This window comes from Pseudorasbora parva, chromosome 5 (genome assembly GCF_024679245.1).
Source record: "Pseudorasbora parva isolate DD20220531a chromosome 5, ASM2467924v1, whole genome shotgun sequence".
NCBI lineage: Eukaryota > Metazoa > Chordata > Actinopteri > Cypriniformes > Gobionidae > Pseudorasbora > Pseudorasbora parva.
Window position 1 is genome coordinate 41,965,962 of NC_090176.1, and position 9,492 is coordinate 41,975,453.

Consider the following 9,492-nt stretch of genomic DNA (forward strand, 5'->3'; position numbering starts at 1 on the left):
TGTTAAATAAAATATCTCGCTTGGCATTGAACTTTGAGCATTATAATTGTACAGGTATTATTTATGCTCTAACAGCAGCATTACACACTAACTAAAGTTTGAAAGATGGAATCGCGAAGAACAGGACCTTTAATTTTCTCATAACATTGCACATCACCGAATTTTTCAAACCAGCCGGTAACAAAGCGCCCTACCATAACTGAATTTTAGCTCCAGAGGCTTCTTAAAGCTCAGTGATTGTACACACTGTAAAGTAACTCAGTGATATGATACTCATTTTGAGGTTCATCATGAAATGTTGCAAATGTAATTTCTCACCATCAGTATTAACAAGTCTACGTCTATCTACAAACTGATGTGTATATTTCAAATTTATTTTATTGCACATGTGGGAGCTGCTAGCCTGACAAACCAGACCCACATCACGATGTTTGGTCTGGAAACTCACCATAGACAGGGCTCAATCCGAGGGGCGGGATAAACGGTTGTCTTTTAAACTCCCTCTGCACGCGATAGGATAGCGCTACAACCAACCAGAGCAACGAAGGTGAAGCAGAGCTCGCTGACTGTTTAAACATTCGCCGTATCCGGTCTGCAAAACTCCGAACACATCTTCCCTTTTTAAGAATGACTTCAGTGCCGTTCTTTGTTCTTCTCTCAGAGAAAAGCTTAACTCCAAGTCTTCCAGAATCACGGTCAAAGCTCATTCAAAAGACAGCTGTTCGCCCTCTTCTATGTTTACTAGTAGCATGCAAGCGCAACTCTGCCGTCATCATGTTAAGCCCCGCCCACCGACTCTATACACGATAGGGGTGTCCATGGTTAACCGATTGACCGATTAACCGTTAAAAATTGCGTAACCGAGTGAAACATTTTGCTCGGTTAAGTGGCTTCAATGACGTGCCTTGAATTTAGTTGTAATATATGTTTGCATCCCTAGAGACCGCCAGAGCGCTCCCAGACATTTGTAATATCCACAAGAAGAAGTCATGACCAGCTTTCTAAGCGGGCAAAGAAAGCGGGCAAAGAAAGTGTGGGAGCACTTTAAAAATGAGAGTGACGGGGCAAAATGTAAGTATCGCAATGCAGTGCTTACCGCATTTTTCAGGCTATAAGTTGCTCCGGAGTATGAGTCGCATCAGTCAAAATATGCGTCATGAAGAGGAAAATAACACACGTCGCACTGGACTAAAAGTCGCATTAGGGCAGAAGCAGAGCGCGAGCCGCGCGCGCTGTTCATAACGGATCAGAAGAAAGAAAGTTTGAAGTGAGAAACTTGTGAATGACTAGAGAAAAGCAGACGTTACTTTAACTGTAATGAAGAAAACAAAAAAGCTAATCGCAGACTGAGAGCAAGATGGCCAGAGCTGAAGGGACGAGTCCACAGATGCTTGAACTCTCTGCCGGGAGAGGCTCAGTCAAACTAGAGTCAACAGCGAGTCAAACGCTGTGTCTGTGTGAATCGTTCTCGGCTGCATATTTTACTAACGTTACATGCCCTAATCATGCAGGCGCCCTCGCGGCCACTCGCATTGCTCGTGAACTGGAGCGCATCTCATCCTAATTTAACGAAACTCAGCGTACGCCTCGCAGACATGAAATAGATCTTAAGAAACTTGAAATGTCTTTTAACAATTTAAAACGAAAAGAAATAGGCTACTCTCTGATTATGTAATCCATGATGTGCATTTCTCTATATAGGCGCGTTCACTACAGAGATGGTGGTCGTCAAATTAATAAGATAAAAATAACCCTGACGCACACTATGGTTAACCGAGTATTAACCGCTAAGGGCCTCGGTTAACGGTTAATGAAAAACTTGAAAACGTGCAGCCCTAATACACGATGTGATTGGCCTGACCAGAGTTTGGTTTTTACAGCTCAGAAGTGTATTGAGAGTTGCTAGATGACACTCGCGGCAGATTAGATTTGCTGCCGCTAGGGTGCGTCTAGATTTCTAGGCTAGGGAACTGCATTATTAACTGTATCAATGACGAGAATATAACATTAAATATAATATAAAAACAAATTTTTCTCCAGCCTTACTCAAAGTAGTAAGAATGGGCGACCAAGGCTCATCGATGCACGTAGAGAGTGAAGGCTGGTCCGTGTGGTCCGATAAAACACACGAGCTGCTGTAGCTCAAACTGTTCAAGTTAAAAGGTAAAAAAAAGGGCAAATTTTGCAGTACAATTGACTTGGATGTTTAAGTTATTTCAACTTAGATTATGTTAAACTGACTTTAAAAAATGAATTACATTTTGTATAACTTATAAACTTATTTTGATGAGTTAAAACAATGTATAAAAAAATATGTTGTCATAACTTATTGAACATATAATTTTTTACAGTGTATCAGAATACACAGTGCATCACAATTTGTTGCATATGGGGCAGCATAGCCACAGACCAGTCAGGGTCCCGTGCTGACTTCTGTCCACTGCAGAAAGCACCAACAGTGAGCATCAGAGCTGGACCAACGGGACAAGATGCTCTATGGGAAGAAGGTAAGCTAGCAGAGGCAGTGTGATGTTTTGGGCAATGTTCTGCTGGGAAACTTTGGGTCCTGCCATCCATGTGAATGTTACTTTGACACGTACCACCTACCTAAGGATTGTTGCAGACTATGTACACCCTTTAATGGAAACGGTATTTCATGGTGGCTGTGGCCTCTTTCAGCAGGATAATACTCCCTGCTTTAAAGCAAAACATTTTGGAGCACAACAAGTTTTAGGTGTTGACTTGGCCTCCAAACTCCCCAGATCTCAATCCAATCGAACATCTGTGGGATGTGCTGAACAAACAAGTCTCATCCATGGAAGTCCCACCTCACAACCTACATGACTTAAAGGATCTGCTGCTAAGATCTTAGTGCCAGATAACACAGCACACCTTTAGCGGTTTGGTGGAGTGAGTCCATGCCTCTTGTTATCTCATTATTGGTTTAATTTGCCCCACCTGTGTTCCCTCATTCCCTGCCTCATTTGTTCCCTTTTATAAGCTCCTTGTGTTTGTCAGTCTTTGTCAGATCGGTGTACTGTCTACGTCTCCCGCATGTTTTCAGTTTTATGGTTTTCTAGTTTATGTTTATGGAGGGCTCCTTCGGTTATGGATCCGGTGGATCGGTGTTCCCAGTTCTGGTGGATTGTGTTCCGGTGGTCCCAGTTCTGGTAGATCGTATTCCGGGGGTCCCTGTGCCGGTGGTCCCAGTTCCGGCGACTTGTGTACCGGTGGTCCCAATTCCGGTGGATCGTGTTCCGGTGGTCCCAATTCCAGTGGGTCGCGTTCCGGTAGTTACGGACTTCCGGTTTCCACATTATTTTAAAGTGGAAAATATGTTTTTTCACTTTTAAATAATGGTCCAGATCACCAGTAGTCCTTGAAGAGTGATTGGGTACTTGAGTAATTAGTGATGCATTTTATTACTTTATTCAGAGTAAAAAAGGACAATTTTTAAGAACTACTAGTGATCTAACAATGTTTTCCACTTTAAAATAATGGTCCAGATCACTAGAAGTTCCTGCATAATGACTAGGTAACACTTAAGTAATTAGTGATGCATTTTATGACCACATTGAGAGTAAAAAAAAAGAGACAATTTCTCACATCTCAGCCATGTTAATGTTGTGATTAAGTAATTATATAATAATTAAGTAATTAATTTGTAATTCTTTATAATTTTTCCTTGTTACCTATTAGTTATTAGTGACGCCAGTCTCATTCAGTAACTATTAATTACCTAATAAGGAACTATCTTAGTCCTGAATTCAATATTACTTTCTGATTAGTCCTTTGTTGTTACGTGACATGAATATTATTAAATAATTTTTAATGTGGTATAAATGTTATCACAGATTTTATAAGTGTAGAAATTAATCTAATGAATATGTAAAATGTTTCTTCTAAAATTCTGCTAATTTTTTTTAGTAATTTGCCCAGGGACGTTATGATAAATTATAGTGTGCAGTGGGCTGGTTTTCATGGGTGCATATGATCTGATTGTCATTAGACGTTGAGACTCGAAGACTAAAATAAGCTTATAAACTACTAAATCTAAAGCACAGATACTTTCCCCAGGCTCCAAATACTTTCTCAGATTGCCTCCTGAAACATGAATGGACATGAATGATGAACGTGTATAGCAGCACATCTTTAGGGATGTCAGAAAGTGTCTGATTATTTGTGAAACTATGCATGTCTCTCTTATTCGTTGCACTTCTGTGTTGCTGGTGAATATGTTTGACTTTGACATTGTTCAAAGCATTGTCTGAAAGAATGTTCTAGGTGGCCAGCTGAAAAAGAGATCTATCCAGGTAACTAAAAAATGTGTTTGTGTTGATTAGACGTTCTATTAATGTGGTCGTTTCTTTTGATGTCACTTTATCTGGTTTATGCATTTCAGACAACGAAGAGTTAACCAATCCAGCAGCCGGTTTCTTGACATGACAGTGTTTACCTGTGTATCACTAAGTCAGAGTGACAGAAGCCTGGCATGGCATATCAGTTTCCATAGGTCCCAAGCTATTTGTTTTTTCTACATCAACCTCACTTTTTCCTCATGATTTAAAATTGAGCCTGGCAAGTCTATTCCTATACAACCTCACTGATCTACAGCAGAGTCAATCTATCATTTAATATTACTACCTCCTAAAATTTATCCTGTTCTTCTGCTGTGTTGAAAGAAAACAGGCAGGTGATGCTTGTATATCAGACAATTTCATGGTCCTGGCAATGGCTACGAATGAATTCACACAAGGTTAGAATGCTGCCTGGATGCTAAAGGTCTGAAGTACCCTGTCTCTACTTGCTTGTTTGTGTGTGTGTGTTTGCTAGGAAACGTTTCAGCTGGAAGGTTGTCTGACTGCAGAGTCATTACGGACTGTCTGCTTAAATACTCACTTGTTTAAACATGTTCACAATTAAAGCACAGTCGGTTTAATCTGAACAAAGACTAATGTTTTTAATGCTCTGTGGATAAAGTAGGCCAGTTTGTTCACAAATGAAGAATTGATACTACTGCAGTTCTTTCGGCAACCACTGTGTGGTGACAAAGAATCAGAATTTGTGCATATTTGTCAGACTTGAAATCTTTACTTGCATTGACACACAATTGTTTGGTCAGAGGAGAACTAGTACCCTGACTGGTTTCTCCCAAGGTTTTTTCTCTCTCTCTTTCTTCATTCTTTAACCATGGACGTTGGGTTCCTTGCACTGTTGTCTCTGACTTGTTTAGTTGGGGACACTTAAAGGTGCACTATGTAGTATTTTTGCAGTAAAACATCCAAAACCCACCAGGGCAGTGTTATATATTTTGTTCAGTTGAGTTCTTACAATGTCCCAAATGTTTCCAACTATTTGTAAAATGTGAGAAAACTGCTATTTTAACCAAGGAGCCGGGACGTCTGAGGGAGTCGCCTGTCAACAGCGTCATCTGCGTTACCCTCGGTTTCCGGTTTTATTTGGCAGAAGCGCTTTACTCTTAGCAGTGTGAACAAGTGTCACAGCAGCCGCTGAGCAAACGCACAGAGTAACGTAATAACATCATTTTAAACAAACTTAAATGTATCTGATATGATAAACAAAACTCTGTTACCTCATACTCATGAGCGGAAATAGCGGAGGTGTCTGTGTCCCGTCATAATAAAAGTCACGTTGCTCGCGAGCCATGTGTTTGCGTAACATTCGCTCCAGCGGCCTTGCTCAACTCCTTAAACATTCGGTTCAGCTCTGCTTCATACTATAGTAACGGTAATAACCGCATCTATGAAAATGATTTCTATGCCGATTCTTTTCCACTGTCTGCGAGGTGAAAACCACGTCCCGATATTCTGAGCTAAAACTTGACGTCATCAAACTACGGCTTTGTTTTGAATAGGCGCCCCTATTATGCTATTTTAAAGGCTCTTTTTTTTGTAGGTCTCCTACAACAGGTTTACATGTGTCAAAGGTAAAATAATAATAATAATAATTTGCATAATATACATTACACATCACCAAATTTGTCAATCATTCTCAAACAGTTATTGAACGGAACTGAATCGACACCAAACTGACTTCAGCTGAACAATACTGTCTTTTTAATGCAGCATAATTGAATTTGGTTTGCATAATTGATCATTATTTTCCTTTTTATCACTATAAAGCTGCTTTGAAGCAATCTGTGTTGTATACAGCATTATATAATCAAAGGTGTCCTAACTTGACTTCAGTTAATTTGCTTTTAGTCTAGGTGCCAAATGGCTTCCACCCTTACAGATGGAAAATGACCTGACTGGAAGGTGTCAGGAATTTTGATGGCCTTGTGAGCCCTGGACAGCACTAACTGCTTGCCTCTAGCCACAAGAGATGAGGTATAGGGTGGTAGCTGAAGGTATGCTGGCCTACATGTGTGAACAAGGCAGTCAGCAGGAGCACCTGGAACCAAATTATGCAGATTCCAATCAGCTTCCATTGAGTGTTCATGACCTTTTTTCCTGTTTTCTGTTTTGTTGAAATCACAATAATTCTGTTTCTCTTTTGAGTTCTAGTTTAGTTCCTCATAAGCTTTATCCGTTTGAGTGTTGTTGCTCACTCTGAAAATGATTCAGAAATGGTTTGTGGTTCTTTGCAGATAAACTTATTTGTACGATATGATAAATTGACAAGCAATAAACACTCCCATGTAATGTCAGATTCGGCACTCAAGTAAAAATTCAATTGCTTGGTTGTTATTACAATAGCGTTTGCTGAATTGCCCTAACCAAAGCTAAAGACAAACTCAAGTGTATTTCTGAATTTATATACAGTAGCACATAATTTATTAAAACCTGCACATTCTTGTTCTTGAGGCACAATGTAGTTCTTGTTTCAGAGTGTTTGGCATTATGTTAATACCCAAAAAGAGTCGAGTTAATGAGACCTTTGTCATGCAATTAAAAGCGGTAAGCTGTATTGGTGCTTATCTCGTCTGAGCTTCTTGCAGCTACTAGATTTATACACCTTACCAACCTGGGGCAAGAGGCCCTCGTCCTGATTCCATAATCAGATAACAGGATTCTTTCATCCTCGACATTGTTAGCCATTGCCTCACCCAAATAAGTTTGAGACACTAGCTGGGTTTCCATTCAAAGTGAAGCAAATCTTTTCTACAAACAAAAACAAGTGTGGATTAGGTGTATTTCCATCAAGCTGTTCAAGTGGATGACGGTGATATTGGTAACCATCAGTAAATAAGACATCATCAGCAGAAACAGCTGATTAGTTACCTGGGTTTAATGTTTGCTACGTCAGACTTTATTCGGCGTATGCATTCCCATCTACCATTATTCATATGAACTCTTTTTCACAGAAGTCAAAAGGCCACCTCAAGTGAACTTAAAAACTTAATTAAGGTATTTTGGATTTCGAAATTTGCTGAAACTTTCCATTTCCATCACTCGTTTCTGATGCGATACCTCAAAATGCGCATTAAAAACAGTGTGATGGAAACATAGCTAATGTGAATTCTCAAGCATGAAATGAAAACGTATTTAACATGCAGAGAGACATATTGGAAGACTAATTACACTGTTCTCTTTTCAAATCTGATTGGTCAGTTTTTTAATTTATCGAATATTTTAGTGAAATGACCATTGTTATGTATATATGTATTATTATTATTATTATTATTATTATTATTATTATTATTATTATTTTATTTTATTGAATTTATTCCTGTGATGCAAAGATGATTTTTCAGCGTCTTCAGTGTCACATGATCCATCAGAAATCATTCTAATATGCTGGTGCTCAATAAACATTTCTTATTGTTATGTTGGAAAAATGTAATATTTATTGCTATATAATTTTCATTCAGGGTTCTGTGATGAATAGAAAGTTCAAAATAATAGCCTTTATTTGAAATTTACATTCTTACAAAAAAGTTATTTGTGTCACTTTTGATCAGTTTAATGCATCTTTTCTTTTTTCTTTTTTAAATCCTACTAAATCCAAACTGTTGAACTTTTTGAAAGTTGACATTGACATAGTCCTGAGGGATTTTCTGCAAATGCTACATGAATAAACATATAGCTAAAAGTTATGTCAGACAAAAAAGCAGCTTTCAAACAATTTGCCCCATTGTTCAGCGTCAAGTCATAACTGTGGCAAAACACCACCAATCCGAATTCCTTGAGAATAAAGCAGCATACACATATCAGTCATCAGCTCAGATGTCATATTAGTGGAATTTGAATCACTATTCTAAAAGTTAAAATATGAAATCCACTCTTGACAGAAAAAAATCCACAACTAGACCAGACACATTCGTCTCTAAACAGAAGAGTCTTTGACTGATGTTCACAAATAGAATGGATTCAAAGGGTCTATGTATGAAACAGAACTGCAGATTATTTCGGCACAACAGCAGCACATTATAAATCAAGAGAAAATTGATGGGAGCTTAGCTGGAGGACATGGATGAGCACAATGAAACAATTTTTTTAGCAAAAATGGGCAAGATAGAGATGTTCAGTCAGGCAGAAATCAACTGCAATTTGGGGTCTCAATAGCTATTTGACAAGTGAAACAAACTAACATGATCTTAGAAGATCCTGTTTGTTCTTTGACAAACATTGCTTACTGTAAACACATTTATATCCTATTTGAGTTTGTGAAGTTTCTTTTATTTTGGCTGGACGCAGTGTGTCAGCTCATTTAGTCAATACGTGTTTTTGTTTATCTCATCTTTTAATACAAGATCCTTCGACAATGAAAACGCCACATGAAAGTAGTTTGAAGTTTGGTTTGATTTTTTTTTATCTATTAAGTACTTTTCATAAATTGTTTATTGTTATAGTAATCATACACACACAGAGAGAAAAAAGTTGAACGAAAGTAAAAAATCACTCTAATTTAATCTGGAGACTGTTAATGTAAGGGAATTATACAACATAACTTGATTTTCTAGAGACATGCTCTTATTAACTGCTCTGTATAGCCAAGATAAACACAGTTTTGTTTTTTTCATGAAATGTGCCACTACTGCACAGGCTTGGAAATAACTGCTTTTCTTCTCAGCTAATGAACTGCGAAATTACTGATAATTGTGAAAAAATGCTGGCTTGGCTTTAAAAGTGTATGTGTTGTGTCTGGTGAAAGGCTAATCTAGTTGTGTATTTGTGCAATTCTGAGGTCTGTTGATTAGATTACTAACTTTTTTCAAATAGACCAAACTTTCAGGCCTTCACTTTTTGAAGGCTGTTTACCTTGATTCTTACCTTGATCTGTGAAGGAAATCTGCGTCCTTAATGTTTACTGCCAAAAATCTGGTGTTACTATTTTTTTTTTTTTAAATTATGGTGTTCACCTTACTGAAAGGTCTTGCCTTTATTAAAAGAATACAATTTTCTTCTGTGGAACACAAAGGGTGAACATTTTTCCATATTACATATTTTCTAGCATATCAAGGTAATATGACTTGAGAGCTGCAGTGGAGGGAATCATTTTCAATGAAAAAATACTTACATTTTGTCC